This window comes from Neovison vison, chromosome 6, assembly GCF_020171115.1.
Source record: "Neovison vison isolate M4711 chromosome 6, ASM_NN_V1, whole genome shotgun sequence".
In the NCBI taxonomy this organism is placed as follows: Eukaryota; Metazoa; Chordata; class Mammalia; order Carnivora; family Mustelidae; genus Neogale; species Neogale vison.
This window is the reverse complement of record NC_058096.1, coordinates 135738586-135758115: the sequence shown is the minus strand read 5'-3', so window position 1 is coordinate 135758115 and position 19530 is coordinate 135738586. Positions and strand designations below refer to the sequence as shown.

The 19530-nt window shown below is 41.1% G+C and overlaps 1 long non-coding RNA gene across 1 annotated transcript in view; it reads right to left on the bottom strand.

The window, feature by feature from the left end:
- Nucleotides 1-19530, bottom strand: part of LOC122908963 — a 43522-nt gene that overhangs the window by 16359 nt on the left and 7633 nt on the right. The window contains exon 2 of the long non-coding RNA XR_006385055.1: nucleotides 2960-3022. This is a non-coding gene — a long non-coding RNA (uncharacterized LOC122908963). The remainder of the gene's footprint in view (nucleotides 1-2959; nucleotides 3023-19530) is intronic.

Here is a 19530-nt window from a genome sequence, read left to right as displayed (position 1 = left end):
AAAATCTTAAAAAAAAAAAAAAACTTATCAAGAGTCACGTGAACAGTGCTTGCTGTCCTACTAAGCCATATAACATATGATGTGCAGTCAGTATTTTCTGTGCATTGGAAAACTGTCAGATGCCTTTCTAAATTTCAATCAGCTTGCAACGTTTTGTCCTTTATGTTGTCAGTGTTATGAAATACCGTCTCTGTGAGTTCCTTCAGTGTGAAGCATTTTGCTGACATCACTTCCCGAGGACATCTTCATCACACTGTTCTCCTTTATGCTGCTGAGTTTATCTTAATAAGTTCCTCAGGATTTACACCCAACCAGCCTATTTCTTCTATGACTCTGCAGAGGTTCTACACGAATCTCACTTCTAGCATTATCAGTAATTACTCCACTGCACTTCCACTCTTGTTGGCCAGTTCTTTTTCAATGATCCGTTTTTCTAAAGTGTTATAGGGGTTTATCACTGGAGCCAAGGAGGAAACACAGCCGCATGCTTTGCTCTCTGTGCAAGAACTAAGAGATGCACAGTGACCAGTCACCAACATTCTGAAGTGCCACAAATGGTTACCAATGATGGTGTTTCACCTGTGATTTATGCAGTGTTCTGTGGACTGAGGAGCTAGCAGCAGTTTGTACTTTATGGTATTACTCACAGTCAACAGACCACAGTGAGGGAGATTTGAGCTGTACTGTTGCAGGGATTGGTATTTTTTAACTGAACTTGAATAACTGAAATCTGTGCATACCAGAATGTGCAAAAAGAGGGCTGCCTATTTCATATGATTTTTTAATGTCATAGAGAAATTATTATGCTATATAATTAGTGACGGCTGATACAAGAACAAAGATAAATTGTTAGTCTCTGTGTAAGCTGGATCTTGACTATTTAAAAATGTGTAGAAAAAGACTAGAAAGAAATATTAAGTCAACAATATTTACTGAACATGTGTCATTTGCCAAGAAGTGTTGTAGGTGCTGAGGACAGCAGTAAGCAAAGCAAACAAAAATTCATGTCTTCAAGAAGGTTCTAGTCTAAAGAGAAAGGTTGAGAAGGACATACAGTAACAAAATAAAGCAAAATATACAGCATGTCAGAGGTGAAATTACAGTGCTTTTGAAGAAAAAGCAGAGAAGAGGGACTAAAGTGATGACAACAGGTTACATTATTCAACACAATAGTCAGTAAAGGCTTTCCTAAAAAATGACATCTGGGTGAAAAGCTCAGGTTTACAGAGTGAGGTCAGTATCTGGGGGGAAAGCAATCAAGCAGAAAAAAACAGAACCTACAAAGCCCTCAGGCAAGCACAGGCTAAGGCAGCTTTGCTTAGAGAAAGGTCACCGGGAGTGCAGGAGAGAACAAGGATGATGCCAGAGGAGACAACTGAGTGGGGATGGGATTGGTTAAGACCACAGCTGGCTTCTATTTTCTCAGGATCTCTACTGAAAGGAGACCAGAGAATGTTTTCACTATAGATCTATTTTGGAGGCACAACACAGACTCTACTGATGGAATGGTTTTGGGAAGAGAAGGGAGTCAACGCTGACTCCAGGGATTTTGGTCTGAGTGAGAATGGCATGACCAATAATCAAAATGAGGAAGACTTGGGAGCCTGTCCGGCTAAAGGGGAAGATCAGGAACTCAGTTTCAGCATGGTGACCTTGAGATGCTTATCAGCCAAGGAAAAAGAGGTGTCAATAAGGCAACTGGCTATGTAAGTCTAAGGTCTAGGGAAATATTTCAGAGCTGAAAGTGGTAAGTCTGATAATTTCATCCAGGAAGTGAGTGTAGAGATAGAAGAAATTGTTGTCCAAGGCTTAAGTCACCCATAGAACTTGCCAGAGAGAGGGTTAGGAAAGCTGTCAATTAAAACGATCAAGTTACCATATGATCCAGCATTTCTAGTACTCCTCGGTGTATTTCTAAAGTTAAGTGAAAATATAGGGTCACAATGGCCTCAGTGTGGAGTCAGCTGGAGATTCTCTCTCTCCCTCTGCCCCTTCCCCTGCTCATGCTCCCTAAAGTAAATAAATCTTTAAAAAAATAAAATGCCATTACTGTAAGCACTCTCAAATTCTTTTTGAAAATAGGAAAAGAATAAATGTCATTCATTACAAATAATACTGCTCAAAGCCGCAAATTCAATAAATAAATAGGGTAGGGGACGCCTGGATGGCTCAGTTGGTTAAGCAGATGCCTTCAGCTCAGGTCATGATCCCAGTGTCCTATGACCGAGTCCCACATCCGGATCCTTGCTCAGCGGGGAGCCTGCTTGTCCCTCTGCCTCTGCCTGCCTGTGCTTGCTTTCTCGCTCTCCCTCTCTCTGACAAATAAATAAATAAAATATTTTTTAATAAATAAATAAATAAATATAAATAGGGTATAATTTGGAGTGTGCTCCTCAGCTCACAGATCAAAGCCGTCAAAGCTGAGAGGAACACATTAGACACTATTCCCGTATACTAATCATACTGTAAAGTGGGACTGGAACATAACATTCTATTTTAATCTCTGATTTATAAACTTTTCTGATAAATGTCACATTAAACAATGAATTAATAATTACATGGTCAAGAACTTAGCTTTGATTAAAACACAAGCTCTGACGAAAGACTACTACATAGCTGATGAAATCTTGATGCTGCCTTCTTCCTCAATATCAAAGTCAATCTCAAAAGTAGAAAAGAACATGATAGGCAGGGAATTAAAAGCCTCACATAAACTCTTTATAAACTGCTGTGTACATGTTAATAAAAATGAAGTACCACTTTTACCAGTAAACCATTCTATGCCTTATGGACTTGGGTTGTATTTCATTATGACATTGATAATCCAAGTAAAAGTTTAGATTAAGGTCTCAAGAACAAATAGTGATTATTTCCCCACCTCGCATTCAAACGTCCAGACTTAAACTACTAAGGATTCCTGTCTTTGGTTCCTTGTGAACCACACAAAAACTGTTCTTACCTTTACACCTTGAATGAGAACATTCATAAGGAATGTATGTTGAGGAAATGTTTCATGTAGAACCTACAAAAAGCAAACACACATCAAGAAAAATTCGACAACAAATTAAAAGGTAATATTTTTGCCTCTGTTAATATTAGGTTAGGTAAATAAGATGAACCCTGGAATGAAAGCACTTTAAGTATCAGTGAAATATGGAAAATACCCAAAAGTACGAAAACATAAAAAACAATGAGGCAGAAATATAAATAAAGCAAGAACCTACACAGGAGAACTCAGATGTTTTTCTTACAAAAGCATCTGCAGCAAACATAAATTGTTAATTGGCTACACCTTTCACTACTAACAATTTTAAGCAGGTACCACAAAAGGTTATATAAGCTCAATATATGAACCTGCAGCCCAGGTTCATGTGACCTAGGTAGTCTAGTAAACCCCAAGCCTTTAATTTGGATCATAGTGATTCTGAACTTGTAGCACCTCTGGATATCTAACAGAAAAAATTTAAAATCAATCATCAAAAGGCATCATCTGAGCTTCAAATCAACCACACATATATGTTTTTCAAATACAATGACCAGGGCATTTAAAAAAAAAAAAAAAGGTAATGAGATACAAAAGGAAATATGATACCATGAGCAACAAACAGCAACAAAGAATGTGTATATAATAGAAACAGACTCTCAACAACTTCACATTTTGGAATTACTTAACAGAAATAAGGTAAAATGAATTTGCTTAGGGCACCTAGGCAGCTCAGTTGGTTAAGCATCTGACTTTTGGCTCAGTTCATGATCTTGGGGCTTGGGATCAAGTCCTACGTCATCCTCCTCATTTAGCAAGTAGTCTGCCTGTCCCTCTCCCTTTACCCCTCCCCCCACTGGTATGTGCATGCTCACTCTCTCAAATAAATAAAATCTTTAAAAATACATATATACATATATATATATTTTTTACTATGTTCCAAGATATAGAAAATAAGCTTGAAATTTTTGAACTAGAAGCTGTAAGAAAGCACACAGCTTTTAAGAAGAACAAAAAGAAATTCCAAAACAGAAAAAAAACATATTGACTCAAGTTAGGAACTCACTCAATGGATATGTTTAACAAGATTAGACGTGGCTGAGAATTATTGAACCCAAAAGTAGGTCAAAAGAAACTATCCTGGGATGCTTGGGTGGCTCAGTCGCTTATGCCACTGCCTTTGGCTCAGGTCATGATCCCAGGGTCCTGGATCGAGTCCCACATTTGGCTCTTTGCTTGGCGGGGAGCCTGCTTCTTTCTCTGCCTCTGTCTGCTTGTGCGCTTGTGCTTGCGCACACGCGCTTGCTCTCTCTCTATCTGAAAAATAAATAAAAATCTTAAAAAAAAGAAAGAAAAGAAAAGAAACTATCCAAAATGCAGCATGGAGAGAAAAAAAGACAAAAAATAAAAGAGAAAGTAAAAGGCACAGAGGATCCTATAAGAAAATATGATACAATTTCAATTAAACTTGTCTTGTAATGAAAATGAGGCAGACACAACGTTTCAGGAGCCAATGGCCGAGAATGAACTACACCAATGATGGGTATCAGGGCAGAGATTAAAGCAGCATAATAAATTCTAAGCAATATAAAAAGAAATCCAAACTCACAATCAGAAAACCAAAAACAACAACAATAACAAATCCTAAATGCAGCAAGAGATACAGACTGCCTTCAATTGAGCTCCAGTTAAAATGTCTTCATAACAGTTACAATGGAGCCCAGAAAAGAAGCATGCTATCCTATCATCAACATAACAGGGAAAAGACAAATGCTAACCTATAATTCTATACCTGGCTAAAATGTACTTTGAGCACAATTTTTAACCTAGCAAAACTTAGCTCAGTACGTCTACTAACTTACGGACTCCACCTAATGAGATATAAAATAATGTACTTCCAGAAGAAGGAAAATAATACAGATGTAAGATCTGAGATGCAACATAAACAGCAAAGAAAATGGTGAATATAAACAAACAGTGATGCACACAACAAAATGATGTGTCCTGTAGGTTTTATTTTTCATTGTGTATTAGAAGACTTAATGACATTAGAATAAAGGAGGTAAATAAACAAAGTATTTACATTTCTTCACCTCATTTGTGCTGACACTGCTGTCCTAGATTAGGGTGAAGATACTGACAGACTTCAGTAAGTTCACATGGAATGCTATGAAACAATTTCACAGAAATTGCTTCCAACCTTTTTCTTACAAGATTATGCTTAAGCTTTAGAAAAGGTTTGTCACCTCAGCTAGTGGCATTTGGACTCTATCTATCTGTACTGGAAAAATAAGCAAATAAATGAAAGCAAATAGCTCAAGTTAAAAATCTCAAGTTCTCAGCAAAATCTCAAAAATAACACTTCATAGGATACAGAGATATAAAATTTTCTTTAAAGAAAACAGGATCCAAATCAGTATCAGAACTACTTCACAGTGTCATTTGTTACATGCATCACAAAAATACAGTGAAACAGCAAAACACAAGAAAGTCGATGTATTTTTAAAAATGTTTCTCTGTCCCTGAGCATGCCATTGGGTGTGGGTATCCACTGCCTCACAACCTTATATATTCTTATATATTCTGTCGAACTGAGGCTGAGAGCAGACAGACATTCCTCAGACTCCCCTCGCTCACAGGCTTCCTCAGTTTCTGCCAGAGTGAAACAGAAGGTGGGGAAGGGCCGGTTAAATACCACACCAAATCCAGGGCTGCCTGCTTGCTGCACCAGTGTTGATCCTCCCCTGCCTCCAGCTCTGTCCTCTGACTTCCCTTAAAACAACACTACAGGGAAAGTGAGAAGATGGCGGGGTACTAGGAAGAGGCGTCTTTTCAGCTGGTACCCCAAAGTGAGCTGATTACCTACCAAAGAACTCTGATCACCCATGAAATCAGCCTGAGATCAGAATTATACACGTCTGGATCTCTACAGGGGCAGAAGACGCCAGTGAGCAGGTAAAGCGGAATGGGAACAGCGGACTGATATCGGAAGATAAACAAAAGGGGGAGGGAGCCACCAGAGGCGACCGGTGCAAAAGTAATACCCCGATACGAGCGAGAGTGCCCTGCGTCTGGGGACCAGCATTAACTCGGAGACTGGTTGAAAGCACTCCAAAAGAGCAAAGGATCGCGGGGGCAAACTGTGGGAATCGGGGCGGCTAGGGACAGGGGCTTGAGTCCCCGGTCCCAGACAGCCTCCCCGGCGCGGAGGCAGAGAGAGTGCGGCGGAGAAACCGGCTCCTGGTCCCTAAGCCGCCAGCGTGCCCCAGAGCGCGGGGTTCCGGCTCCTGTGAGGGGATGGGAGCCGGTCTGCAGAACGCGCGCTAGCCCTACCACAAAGCTTGAGATGCGCGTGCACGTCGCTCCAGCTCTCCTGGGTTTCTAAGGCCCTGGGGCGCTTCTTGACCCGGGCCATTGTTTCAAAGTCTAAGCCTCGCGCCCGCGAAACTCTTCCCCGGACAGAGGCGCGCAAAAGCCCAGCCTGCAGCTTACGGACCAGCGCCCCGTTCTCAGTGCCCCAGACGCGCGCCCGACCCACAGCCGCCTCTGAAAAGAGGTGCGCGCAAGCCGGGCACTCCCAGCCCCGGCCAGCGGCAAAATCTCAGTGTGCGATCGCTGCTTGGAACCTCTCTGGCGGTCAGGAGCTCCCAGACAGCCGCCACTGCCTTGGCTTTGGGGACGAGCAAAAGATCCTGCGCCCCCAGGGTCTTTAACTTGGAACCTGCACTGCCAGCATCCAAGGGGGAATTTATTCAGCTTCTGCACCCACACTGAGGCTTCTGAGACGGAGATCAGGAAGTGTTCCAGGGTGCACCTTGACTGCACCAGAGTTGATACATCCAGCTACATCTGTTCAGTCTTCTCCCACCAAAATGACTAGGAGGAGGAATGCCCAACAGAAGAAAAATACAGAGGATGGACCTTCCGCAACAGAGCTAACGGCTATCAACATAGACAATATGTCGGAAAGAGAATTCAGGCTAACAATTATCCAGGCAATAGCTAGGTTGGAGAAAGCCATGGATGACCAAACAGAATTGATTAGAGCCAAACTGAAAGCGACCAGACAGGATGTTCACAATGTTAGGGCGGAGCTTAAAGCTACCAGGGAGGAGGTCCACAATGCTCTCAATGAGTTCCAATCCAATCTAAACTCTCTCAAAGCTAGGGTAACTGAGACAGAAGATAGAATTAGTGATCTGGAAGACAAACAGATAGAGAGAAAGGATCAGGAGGAAGCCTGGAACAAACAGCTTAGATCCCACGAAAGCAGAATTAGGGAAATAAGTGATGCCATGAAGCGTTCCAACGTCAGAATTATTGGAATTCCTGAAGGGGAGGAGAAAGAAAGAAGTCTAGAAGATGTCGTGGAACAAGTCCTTCATGAAAACTTTCCGAGTCTCGCGAATGAAACCAGCGTTCATGTACTAGAGGCTGAACGGTCTCCACCCAAGATTATACACTCCAAAAAAACATCACGACACCTGATAGTCAAATTGAGAAATTATAATTGTAGGTATAATCTCTTGAAAGCTGCCAGGGCAAAGAGGCTCCTTACTTACAGAGGGAAGCCCATCAGAATAACGTCAGACCTGTCCACAGAGACCTGGCAAGCCAGAAGAGGCTGGCAAGATATATTCAGGGCACTAAATGAGAAGAACATGCAGCCAAGAATACTTTATCCAGCAAGACTGACATTCAAAATGGATGGAGAGATAAAGAGTTTCCAAGACCGGCAAGACTTAAAAGACTATGCAACCACCAAGCCGATACTGCAGGAAATATTAAGGGGGGTTCTATAAAAGAGGAAAAATCCCAAGAATAGCATTGAACAGAAATATAGAGACAGTCTACAGAAAGAAAGACTTCAAAGGTAACTCGATGTCAATAAAAACGTATCTATCAATAATCACTCTCAATGTGAATGGCCTCAATGCACCCATAAAACGGCACAGGGTTGCAGACTGGATAAAACGACAGGACCCATCCATATGCTGTCTACAAGAGACCCATTTTGAACCTAAAGATACACGCAGACTGAAAGTGAAGGGGTGGAGAAGCATCTTTCATGCCAATGGGACTCAAAAGAAGGCTGGGGTAGCGATTCTCATATCAGATAAATTAGACTTCAAACTAAAGACTGTAGTCAGAGATACAGAAGGACACTACATAATCCTTAAAGGGACTATCCACCAAGATGATCTAACAATTGTAAATATCTATGCTCCCAATATGGGAGCAGCCAATTACTTAAGAAAACTGTTAATCAAGATAAAGAGTCATATTGATATGAATACACTAATCGTAGGTGATCTTAACACGCCTCTTTCAGAATTAGACAGATCATCGAAGCAGAAAATCAATAAAGAAACAAGAGCATTGAACAACACATTGGACCAGATGGACCTCAGATATATACAGAACATTCCACCCTAAAACAACAGAATACTCATTCTTCTCAAGTGCACACGGAACCTTCTCCAGAATAGACCACATACTGGGTCACAAATCAGGACTCAGCCGATACCAAAAGACTGAGATTATTCCCTGCATATTCTCAGATCACAATGCTTTGAAACTGGAGCTCAATCACAAGGAAAAGTTCCGAAGGAACTCAAACACCTGGAAGCTAAAGACCACCTTGCTTAAGAATGCTTGGATCAACCAGGAGATCAAAGAAGAACTGAAACAATTCATGGAAACCAATGAGAATGAAGACACTTCGGTCCAAAACCTATGGGATACAGCAAAGGCGGTCCTAAGGGGAAAATATATAGCCATCCAAGCCTTGCTCAAAAAAATTGAAAAATCCAGAACACACCAGCTGTCTCTACACCTTAAAGAACTGGAGGATCAACAACAAATCAAACCAACTCCACACATAAGAAGGGAAATCATCAAGATTAGAGCTGAGATCAATGAGGGAGAAACCAGAGATACAGTAGAACGTATCAATGAAACTAGAAGCTGGTTTTTTGAAAGAATCAATAAGATCGATAAGCCACTGGCTACACTAATCCGAAAGAAAAGAGAGAAATCCCAAATTCATAAAATTATGAATGAAAGGGGAGAGATCACAACTAAAACCAAGGAAGTAGAAACAATCATCAGAAGTTACTACGAACAGTTATATGCCAACAAGCTTAGCAACCTTGATGAAATGGATGCATTCCTGGAAAAATATAAACTACCAAAATTGAACCAGGAAGAATTCGACAACCTGAATAGACCGATATCTAATAACGAGATTGAAGCAGTGATCAAAAATCTCCCAAAAAACAAGAGCCCAGGACCTGACGGATTCCCTGGGGAATTCTACCAAACCTTCCAAGAAGAAATAACACCTATTCTCCTGAAGCTGTTTCAAAAAATTGAAGCAGAAGGAAAACTTCCAGACTCTTTCTATGAAGCCAGCATTACCCTGATCCCCAAACCAGGCAAGGACCATACCAAAAAGGAGAATTTCAGACCAATATCACTGATGAATATGGATGCTAAGATTCTCAACAAGATCCTAGCCAACAGGATCCAACAACACATTAAAAAGATTATCCACCATGATCAGGTGGGATTCATCCCTGGGCTACAAGGATGGTTCAACATTCGTAAATCAATCAATGTGATACAACAAATTAATAGGAGAAGAGAGAAGAACCACATGGTCCTCTCAATTGATGCAGAAAAAGCATTTGACAAAATCCAACATCCGTTCCTGATTAAAACGCTTCAAAGTATAGGGATAGAGGGAACATTCCTGAACCTCATCAAATCTATCTATGAAAGACCCACAGCAAATATCATCCTCAATGGGAAAAAGCTTGCAGCCTTCCCGTTGAGATCAGGAACAAGACAAGGATGCCCACTTTCACCACTCTTGTTCAACATAGTATTAGAAGTCCTAGCAACAGCAATCAGACAACAGAGAGAAATAAAAGGTATCCAAATTGGTAATGAAGAAGTCAAACTCTCTCTCTTCGCAGATGACATGATTCTTTATATGGAAAACCCAAAAGACTCCACCCCCAAACTACTAGAACTCATACAGCAATTCAGCAGCGTGGCAGGATACAAAGTCAATGTGCAGAAATCAGTGGCTTTCTTATACACTAACAAGGAAAATACAGAAAGGGAAATTAGAGAATCGATTCCATTTACTATAGCACCAAGAACCATAAGATACCTGGGAATAAACCTAACTAAAGAGGTAAAGGATCTATACTTGAGGAACTATAGAACACTCATGAAAGAAATTGAAGAAGACACAAAAAGATGGAAGACCATTCCATGCTCTTGGATCGGAAGAATAAACATCGTTAAAATGTCTATACTGCCTAGAGCAATCTATACTTTTAATGCCATTCCGATCAAAATTCCACCGGCATTCTTCAAAGAGCTGGAGCAAATAATCCAAAAATTTGTATGGAATCAGAAGAGACCCCGAATCGCTAAGGAAACGTTGAAAAACAAAAATAAAGCTGGCGGCATCACCTTACCTGATTTCAAGCTTTATTACAAAGCTGTGATCACCAAGACAGCATGGTACTGGCATAAAAACAGACACATAGACCAGTGGAACAGAGTAGAGAGCCCTGATATGGACCCTCAACTCTATGGTCAATTAATCTTCGACAAAACAGGAAAAAATATACAGTGGAAAAAAGACAGTCTCTTCAATAAATGGTGCTGGGAAAACTGGACAGCTATATGTAGAAGAATGAAACTCGACAATTCTCTTACACCGTACACAAAGATCAACTCAAAATGGATAAAAGACCTCAACGTGAGACAGGAATCTATCAGAATCTTAGAGGAGAACATAGGCAGTAATCTCTTCGATATCAGCCACAGCAACTTCTTTCAAGATACGTCTCCAAAGGCAAAGGAAACAAAAGCGAAAATAGACTTCTGGGACTTCATCAAAATCAAAAGCTTCTGCACAGCAAAGGAAACAGTCAAAAAAACAAAGAGGCAACCCACGGAATGGGAGAAGATATTTGCAAATGACAGTACAGACAAAAGGTTGATATCCAGGATCTATAATGAACTCCTCAAACTCAACCCACACGAAACAGACAAATACATCAAAAAATGGGCAGAAGATATGAACAGACACTTCTCCAATCAAGAAATACAAATGGCTATCAGACACATGAAAAAATGCTCATCATCATTAGCCCTCAGGGAGATTCAAATTAAAACCACATTGAGATATCACCTTACACCAGTTAGAATGGCCAAAATTAACAAAACAGGAAACAACATGTGTTGGAGAGGATGTGGAGAAAGGGGAACCCTCTTCCACTGTTGGTGGGAATGCAAGTTGGTGCAGCCTCTTTGGAGAACAGTGTGGAGATTCCTCAAGAAATTAAAAATAGAGCTTCCCTACGACCCTGCAATTGCACTCCTGGGTATTTACCCCAAAGATACAGATGTCGTGAAAAGAAGGGCCATCTGTACCCCAATGTTTATAGCAGCAATGGCCACAGTCGCCAAACTATGGAAAGAACCAAGATGCCCTTCAACGGATGAATGGATAAGGAAGATGTGGTCCATATACACTATGGAGTATTATGCCTCCATCAGAAAGGACGAATATCCAACTTTTGTAGCAACATGGACGGGACTGGAAGAGATGATGCTGAGTGAAATCAGTCAAGCAGAGAGAGTCAATTATCATATGGTTTTACTCATTTGTGGAGCAAAACCAATAGCATGGAGGACAAGGGGCGTTAGAGAGTAGTAGGGAATTTGGGTAAATTGGAAGGGGAGGTGAACCATGAGAGACTATGGACTCTGAAAAACTGTCTGAGGGGTTTGAAGTGGCGGGGGGGTGGGAGGTTGGGGTACCAGGTGGTGGGTATTATAGAGGGCACAGCTTGCATGGAGCACTGGGTGTGGTGAAAAAATAATGAATACTGTTTTTCTGAAAATAAATAAATTGGGAAAAATAAAAATATAAAGCATATCTAAAAAAAAAAAAAAAAAAAAAAACAACACTACACTCAAAAGGACCAGAACATGCATTCACTTGTGCAGATGACGCAGCAGAAACAGAACACAGCCACTTAAATTTGGCAAAACTGTATCCATATATGAACAATGGAGTATGCATTTATTGGGCTGAAGGGTAAACTACAAAGATCTGATGGGATATCTGGCTATGTGAGAGACGATGCAGGAAGTTCCTCTAAGAATTTTCAATCAGTGCTTTTCAAACCTCTTCTGCTTTTTTCTAATTGGAGGGAAAGTGGAGAAGATAGCGGTTAAATCTTACTGGATAAGGAAGTAAAACAAAAGTCAATAAAAATAAGATAAGCCTTCATAAAATAAAGCAGCTATAAGGGAAAACGAGGGGCACCTGGGTGGCTCAGTGGGTTAAAACCTCTGCCTTCGTCTTGGTCATGATCTCAGGGTCCTGGGATTGAGCCCCACATCGGGCTCTCTGCTTAGCAGGAAGCCTGCTTCCCCTTTCTCTCTGCCTGCCTCTGATCTCTGTCAAATAAATAAATAAAATCTTTAAAAAAAGGTAATATTCTACCCATTTTATGATAAATTTAAAAAAATTAAATACAGTATATAATTTAACTACAAAAGACAGTAACTGTTACCATAATAAATTAAATCTAACAATAAGAAGTATATTAAACATTTCTGATAAAATCAAAGCTTTCATTTTTAACTTCTTCCTATATAAAATAAAACTTAAGGAAGAAATTGCCTTTATTCTTCAAGACTACTGGAAGCATTAAATATAATGTTTTTTTTAAGATTTTATTTATTTACTTGACAGAAAGAAAGCAGAAACAGGGGAAGCAGCAGAGGGAGAGGGAGAAGCAGACTCCCAACTAAGGAGGGAGCCTGAGGTGGGGCTCAATCCCAGGACCCTGGGATAATGACCTGAGCCACCCAGGCACCTCTATAATGGTATTTCCTAATAACTGCAAGTTTAGAGGGTTGAACTGACTTCTGGTACAATGAAGCATATAACCGAATGTATGTAATCACGGAGACATATATGTATGTATGTATTTGCTTACACATTATATACGCACAGCTGTAATTCTGCACTTTTACCTAAAATTCCACTTCTAGGAAACTACATTTACAGTATTCCTGGGAAGCTAGGAATAGTGGATGACACACAGCAGACAGGAAACCCTGAAAGAGCTCAAGTAACAATAACATGTGAAGGTGGGAGGGAAAAAAAGATCTTTGAAAACATAAATTTTCCAGAGTCCAGGAAAAAAACCCAAACCAAACCAAGACAAAAACAAGACCCAGAACTGGAGGAGGAGGAAAAACAGCCATTGTTCAACAGGTTTTTAAAAGGTTATAAAATGAGTTCCTGTATCTTGCTCTCAAAGCTGCAATGCTCCCTAGGAGAGCCCAACATAAGAATCAAACAGCAGAGTTCTCTGAACTGAGACTACTAAATGGGTTACCTGCAGAACCAAATGGGTAGAATTAAAAAATAATAATGCCCCAGGTCCCTTAGGTCTGCCAAGAGTAGCAAAAAGCCCTACGATCACATAATAAACTACTTCATTATAGAGGGCTCTCTGAACAACCACACTGTCAGAAATCAGGAGCTCCTACAAGCAATGCCTGCATTCAGTTCTGAGGAACAGGGCCTTCCACCTGGGCTGGAGAACAATACTTCAACTACCACAGGTGTCTAGAGCACGGGTGGCAAACTCGCAAGCTGATATTCTTTCTGATTTGTCTTTGTGTTTCCTAAAGTGCAGTAACTGTCAGTGTGAAAATTTTCAGGAAAAAGTCATATACCATATGGTTTTCTAGCATGTCACAAGAAGTCAGAAGATTTGAAAACATGGGGCTTGAAGTGCTACATCACTGATTAGCTGAGTAAGCAGACAGTGGCTGCTGTGGCCAAAGCAGCACATATTCCACCCCACTTCTGACATTTATATTACTTGCCTGGCCCCAGAAGATACTTGTTTTCACAATCTCTGATCTACCCCCTCATCTGTAAATATAAGCATGTAAAATTCAATAACAAATCTAAAAATCATTAAAAGGCACAAATAGGAAAAGACAATCTACCCTACTGCCAAATAACCAAACTATGATAGGAACCAGAAGAAAGTTTTAAAATAAGTGTAAGTGTCCTCCAATAGATTTTAAAAAAATGCTACATATATTAAAAACAATGTGTTGCACAGGGGCCTGCACCAAAGCAAAACAGGTAAAAAAAAATGTCTTAAAGAACTGATTACTGGAAAAAGCACAGAAATACAGAAAAAGGAAGAACATCGGAATGTGTAACTCCAGGATAAATAGTGACTGTACAAAACATTACAATGTACTGCAGTGTTTAAAAAAAAATACAGAATTTAGCTGCACAACAATGTAAAAAGTAGGAGAGAAATACATCTCTCTTCCAAGATGCCAGAACAGGTAGACAAATGATACCAGTGAATATACAAAATACATCAAACAAAATTAACAAATTTAACATACTTACCTTGTAGAGAATACTACTCCAGGGAATATTTAATTCTTAGCAGATCACATGGAAAATTTACCAGAATTAACCCTATATGAGTATACCAAACAGGCTTCAATAAATTTCAAAGAACTAAAATAATTCATAATATGATTTCTGATAATACAACTTAGAAAAGTCCCCAAATGTTTAGAAATTAAGACAATATACTTACAATAGCTTATGAGCACAGGAAATATAGTGATTAAGATTGCAATAACTTGGTGGGACAAGATGGCGGGGAACTAGGAAGAGGCGCCTTTTCAGCCTGTACCCCAAAGTGAGCTGATTACCTACCAAAGAACTCCGATCACCCATGAAATCAGCCTGAGATCAGAATTATACACGTCTGGATCTCTATAGGGGCAGAAGATGCCAGTGGGCAGGTAAAGCAGAGTGGGAAGGCGGACTGATATTGGAAGATAAACAAAAGGGGGAGGGAGCCACCAGTGGCGACCGGTGGGAAAGTAATACCCCAATACAAGCGAGAGTGCCCTGCATCTGGGGACCAGCAGTAACTTAGAGACTGGTTGAAAGCACTCCAAAAGAGCAAAGGATTACGGGGGGGAAATTGTGGGGATCGGGGTGGCTAGGGACAGGGACTTAAGTCCCCAGTCGCAGGACAGCCTCCCTGGAGCTGAGGTAGAGAGAGTGCGGCGGAGAAACCAGCTTCTTGTGAACCCTAAGCCACCAGCACGCCTGAGAATGCGTGGGTTCTGGCTCCTGTGAGGGGATGGGAGCTGCGCCAGTCAGCAGAACGCACGCTAGCCCTACCACAAAGCTCGAGATATGCGCGCACGTCCCTCATGCTCCCATGAGTTACAAAGGCCCGGCTGGCGCTCTTTGACCCGCGCCATTGTTTCAAAGCCTAAGCTGCACGCTCAAAACTCTTCCCCTGACAGAGGTGTGCAAAAGCCCAGCCTGGGGCTTACGGACCAGCGCCCCGTTCTCAGTGCCCCAGACGCGCGCCCGACCCATAGCCGCCTCTGAAAAGAGGTGCGCGCAAGCCGGGCACTCCCAGCCCGGGCCGGCGGCAAAATCTCAGTGTGCGAATGCTGCTTGGAACCTCTCTGGTAGTCGGGAGCTCCCAGAAAGCCACCACTGCCTTGGCTTTGGGTACGAGCAAAAGATCCTGTGCCCCCAGGGTCTGCAACTTGGAACCTGCTCTGCCCGCAGCCAAGGGGGAAGTAATTCAGGTTCTGCAGTCAGACTGAGGCTTCTCTCTGAGAGGGAGATCAGGGTGCGGTTTGATTTCCTCCAATACTACAAAAACCATCAAAGGTGGTCAAAGTGAGAGGAAAAAAAAAGTGAACAAGCATAAAAACCGCCAGAGAACAAAAGCCTGAAAAAAAAGCCAGTTTCCTCAGAGCCCACCCCCTTGAGGGGGGTGGGAGGACTTAACTCAGGAAACATCATTGACTGACAACCCACATGGCAGGCTCCTCCCCCAGAAAACAAACCAAAAAAAGGGGAAAAAAAAAGGACTACAAGTGAACAACCACTACTTCATAGGAAAACTTTTATTGTTCACTCGTTCCCACTATTCCGGTTCATATATATATATTTTTTACACATAGGTAATTTTTTTAACCTATTTACTATCACAGAAAGTTGTACAGTACATCAAATTCCATAATACCTTTCTAACCTGCTTTCAGTTTGGGTCATGAACCCAGACTCCTGGGATCAGGTTCTGCATTGGGCTCCCTGCTCAGCGGGAGAAGTCTGCTTCTCCCTCTACCTGCCCCTTCCTGTAATCTTTCTTTTTCAAGCTCTAATAAGTAAAATCTTTTAATTAAAAAAAAATCAATATGGGGCACCTGGGTGGCTCAGTGGGTTAAAGCCTCTTCCTTTGACTCAGGTCATGATCCCGGGGTCCTCGGATGGAGCCCCACATCAGGCTCTCTGCTCAGCAGGTAGCCTGCTTCCCCCTTTCTCTCTGCCTGCCTCTCTGCCTACGTGATCTGTGTCTGTCAAATAAATAAACAAAATCTTTTTAAAAAAATCAATATAATTGACCACATTACTCAAATAATAGAAAAATCTAGTTGTTATCTGGTTGTATGCAGAAAATTCATTTGATAAAATTTAATACCTATTTAGGATAACTGTAAGTGAAGCAGGAAGAAGGGAACTTCCTTTCTCTGAAAAAGAATATCGGCAAAAACAAATCTATAGCAAATAACATGCTTAGTGGTGAATTTTAAATTTCAGATCACTTTCCACCAGAGGTCATCTATGAAATAAGGGTGCCTACAGTGACTGCTTCTAGTCAACACTGTACTGGATGTCACAGCAGTGCAATAAGAAAAATAAAAAAGAACTGGGAGGAGCTAAAAACTGTCATTCACAAAATATATGAATGTGTATGTAAAAACCTGTTGATGAACATTTAGGATTAGTAACTGAATTTATCAAAATCACTAGACACAGGGTAAAAACACAAATGGTTTTGTGTACCAGCATAATAGAAAATTAAACCTTACCCATCCCCATGAATACCCTGGCCAGCTAAGCACCAAGCATTCAGGGGCTGACTGGGAACCTGCCACCAGTCTTGGCACCCTGGCTGTGTAAAAGCCCCAAGCCCTGGAATGCGAACTAAGACCTACTTAGAAAAGCAGCAATGGGATAGGGAGGACTATAAGCAGGGCTAAAGTCCGTATTTCCAATGGGAATGGCAGCCATCTGCCTCATTTAACCTAGCAGTTAGAGCCACCATTTTTTTTAAAGATTTTATTTATTTATTTGACAGATGGAGATCACAAGCAGGCATAGAGGCAGGCAGAGAGAGAGGAGGAAGCAAGCTCCCCGCTGAGCAGAGAGCCCGATTCGGGGCTCGATCCCAGGACCCCGAGACCATGACCTGAGCCGAAGGGAGTGGCTTAACCCACTGAGACACCCAGGCGCCCCGCTACCATTTTTTTTAATTGCATCTCATTAATAGCCTTTTTTATTTCACCTTGATTAGATGTTAGTTCATTCATTTCTCCAGAGAGGGATTCTCTAGCGTCTTCTAGGCTTTTTTCGAGCCAGCTAGTATCTCTATAATCATTATTCCACATTCTAGTTCTGACATCTTACTTATATCCATACTGATTAGGTCTCTGGCTGTCAGTACTGTCTCTTTTTCTTTTTTGAGGTGAGCTTTTCCATCTTGTCATTCTTGCAGAATGTGATCACTTTTCTATTTGTAGAACTGGAGCAATTCTTTTCTTAGATCTCAGGATGAGTTCACAGGTATTCAGAATGATTTGACAGCAATCTAGCTGAATTCCTGGGACCAGACAAAACTAAGGTCTCCCACTTCTCGGCCATCTTGGAAAGTCTCCAATTCCATATACTACTTCAAACAGACGACTTCTACTGAGTGCTAGGACGCAGACAGTCAGACTGGACAACATATGAATATGCAGGTACTGTTCTGTATCTCCAAATCCTTATCAGGCTGTTTTTCTCACCTGAAGGGAACAGGACAGAGTGCTGTCCACTAGTTATAGCATGGAAAAAACCCACACATGAACCATCATTCTAATAGTTACACCAAAGTGGATGATAGATGCAGGATGCCAAGAACTACTTACATGACAATAGTAAACCCCAACATAAAAGACGAGGATAAATGAACTCCTGCTGTAATGAAATAAACCCTAATTTTATCCTTTCCTTATCAAAAAACCTAACATTATCAGTTCTCTGTCCAACCAGAAAAGGGAGAAAGTAGAGGGGATATGCCAGAGATTATCTTTTTTCTTTAAAATATGGGACTCTTCCCATAGTTTAGGAAGGAACCACCCCCACCAGAACAGAAACACAGGTAGCAAACTATAGTGTAAAGGCTAAGTGAGATAGTACAGTAAAGGACATTTAGCTTAATTTAGCAACACCAAGAGCTCAGAAAAAAAAGAGAAAGAACCCGCCTATTAACTCAGCAACACTTCTTCTATGACAATATAGTGTGTCAGAGTGATGCCAGCAACCCTGTACTCCTCACACATGTTTATTTTAACCAAATCTTTGCAAGCAGCAAAACTGCTCAGAAACTGCAAAGAGGAAATAAAGCAGCATTTTATTTGGTTTCTAAGGCTGCATTCGAGGGTCTAATGAGGACAAAGAACCCCTAGGAAAATTATCTGCATTGGGCAGTATCAGTCTTTGGATGTATACGAAAATTAATTAATTAATTAAATCTAAAAGAGATCTGACAATCTGGTCTAGGGCCAAAAAGGTCCCCAAAGATTTTAAATGTCTGGAAAGTGGTTTTAGAATTTCTAACAAGGCCTCAAAAACATTAAGTTGTTCTTCACTTCACTTTGAATTCTTACCAGAGAATGATTATAGGATTAACTCCATATTGAGAAACCTGCTGAACCACTATAGGAGATTTCTGGTTGCCTTAGAAAAATACTATTTAAACGCTTAACAGGGCACCTGGGTGGCTCAGTGGGTTAATCCTCTACCTTCGGCTCAGGTCATGTTCACAGGGTCCTGGGATCGAGGCCCGCACTGGGCTCTCTGCTCAGCAAGGAGCCTGTTTCCCTCTCTCTCTCTGCCTGCCTCTCTGCCTGCTTGTGATCTCCTTCTCTCTGTCAAATTAAAAAATAAATAAATAAATAGAAATAATTTTTTTTTAGAAAATTAATCAAACTTTATTTTCAAAAAAAATTTTTTTCCCAATTTATTTATTTTCAGAAAAACAGTATTCATTATTTTTTCACCACACCCAGTGCTCCATGCAAGCTGTGCCCTCTATAATACCCACCACCTGGTACCCCAACCTCCCACCCCCCCGCCACTTCAAACCCCTCAGACTGTTTTTCAGAGTCCATAGTCTCTCATGGTTCACCTCCCCTTCCAATTTACCCAAATTCCCTACTCCTCTCTAACGCCCCTTGTCCTCCATGCTATTGGTTATGCTCCACAAATGAGTGAAACCATATGATAATTGACTCTCTCTGCTTGACTTATTTCACTCAGCATAAATAATTTTTTTTTAAAAAAAAGGACGCTTAACACATAAGCGGGGGCAGGGGTGTGAGGG